The sequence below is a fragment of the Colobus angolensis genome, unplaced genomic scaffold (assembly GCF_000951035.1).
Source record: "Colobus angolensis palliatus isolate OR3802 unplaced genomic scaffold, Cang.pa_1.0 Scaffold6, whole genome shotgun sequence".
NCBI classification, from domain to species: domain Eukaryota; kingdom Metazoa; phylum Chordata; class Mammalia; order Primates; family Cercopithecidae; genus Colobus; species Colobus angolensis.
The window spans coordinates 7,654,868-7,656,781 of NW_012119598.1; the positions used below are offsets into that span (position 1 = coordinate 7,654,868).

At 68.3% G+C, this 1,914-nt stretch overlaps 1 protein-coding gene across 4 annotated transcripts in view; it reads left to right on the forward strand.

The window, feature by feature from the left end:
* The first annotated feature begins 680 nt into the window (after nt 1-680).
* RREB1 (ras responsive element binding protein 1) overlaps nt 681-1,914 on the forward strand; it is a 160,770-nt gene continuing 159,536 nt past the window's right edge. For 3 of the 4 annotated variants that reach the window (XM_011962648.1, XM_011962651.1, XM_011962650.1), the window contains exon 1: nt 902-1,154. The gene's annotated coding sequence lies outside the window, so the exon portion shown is untranslated. Of the gene's footprint in view, nt 863-901; nt 1,155-1,914 lie in introns of those variants that run through there. The other variant, XM_011962649.1, reaches the window with a different exon arrangement.

Genomic DNA, 1,914 nt, shown 5'->3' on the forward strand with positions numbered 1-1,914 from the left:
GGCGGCCACGCAGTTCCCCGCTGAAGCATCCTTTGTGGGATGTGGGTAAGGGAAGGGGACCAAAGTCGAGTCGGAGTTGAGTTTGTTAGACGGCGAGCACGCTCAGGGCGGCAGGCCGAGTAAGAAGGATGGCCCCGGGAGAGAAACAGCTCGAAGCTAGGGGCGGGGTGAAGCGCCTGCTCCTTAATCTTCTGCCCCATCATCCACTCGCCCCACCTGGATGCAGAGCGAGGACCGCGTGGAAAGGAAACGGCTCGGGCGGGGCTCCACCTCCCAGATGCCTCGGACACCAGAGGGGCGGCGCCAGGCCAGGCACCCCGAGCCCCACGCCCCCTATCCCCCCAACCCCAGCGCCTCCGAGGCGCCCCTCTCGCAATTCCGGGGCATCACCGTGTCTCCCCCGCCTCCGATAAAATAGTGAAACAAACTGCGGAGTGAAGTGATGGAAAGCCGGGGGCGGGGAGCCGCCCGCGGCGAGGGGCTGCAGGGGAGGGGGCGCGGTGGCCGAAGAAGGTGGCCTGCGAGCAAAGGGACGATTGGGATCGCGCTCAGTCGCGGCCTCCCGGACCCTTACCCTCGGGCAGCCCGGCCCTCCCATGGCCCGGGGCGCCTTGGGAGGGCGTAGGGCAAACCTGGGGCTGCGGTGGGGGGTGGGGAGGGGACTCCACCTCCATCCATCCCGGGATGGCAACTGCGGTCACCCTGCTAAAGTCGGGGCGGGGGCGGCGGTGGGGACAGGCGGGTACCGCGGTCCTCCCCCTCACCCCCCCCAGTCCGAGCGCCGCCGCCGCCGCCGCGGCCGCTCAGTAACACGTCCCCAGGAGACTCGCAGGAGCAACACGTGATGTGTCTACTTATCAGGGTGAGAGGGGGAGAGCGAGACTCCGAGCGTGCGGGCGAGGAAGCTGGGCGGGGGGCCGAGACGGGGGCCGGGACGACGGCTGGGGCGCTGGGGTCGCCAGCTCCTCGCCCACCTCCCTCCCTGTGGGAGAAGAGGAGGAGGGGAAGTGACTGCGGAGTTGATGAACTTTGCACATCCAGAAACGCCATTTTGATTCCTTTTCCGGAACAAGTTTGCATCTCTCCTCGGTCTCTCCCTGAAGCCCACCGGTCCCCAACGCATCATGCCTGGGAGCCAAGCGTCCTGCCCGGCCGTAAGTACGTGCCCCGGGTTCCGACTCGCGGTACTCCGGCGGCAGCGAGACATCTGGGGCACAGCCGGAGCGACCTTTTAAAGAACTTTGGGGATGGGGAGGGTGAAGTCTGCAGGGCGCGTTGTACTTTTGAAACTCGGCGTGTCCCGCAGCCGGGGACCCGCACGCCCCACGCCGCGCAGCGTGCGCTCGGGCTGGCGGGGCGGCCAGGGATGAGCCGGGCAGCCCTCTCCCCTCGGGCTGCGCGCCGGGCCGTTCCTCCTCCTCCTCCTCCTCCCCTTCCTCCGCTCTTTTCCCTTTCCCGAGCCGCCGGCTCTGCCAACCAGCTCCCAGCGCGAGCCGCCGCAGCGCCCCGCCAGCAGGACCTGATGCGCATCCATATTAGCCGTCCGAGCGCAGGAATCCGGCCCGACCCGCGCCGCCGAGTTTATTTTTAACCAGCACCGCCGGGACTCGGATGGTGCGCGCACCGCCGGCCAGAAACATCTTCCCAGCGCTGCTCTCCATCTTCCGCCCTCTCTCCCTCGACATCCTCCCCCCCATGTGGGAGGGGAAACTTTTCTCCTACATACTTTCGAGTCCCTCTCGGGCCGGGAAGCGCGGAGATGACGGCGCCCGCTCTCCCGCCGCCGCCGTAAGGTATCCGGGGGTGCCGGCTTGGGGGTGTCTGCTCGGGGTGCTCGAGCGGGGGTGCCTGCTCGGGGCTGCTCGGTGGGAGCATCCGCCGCGCCCTGCTCTGCGGACTTTGATCCTCCCGGGC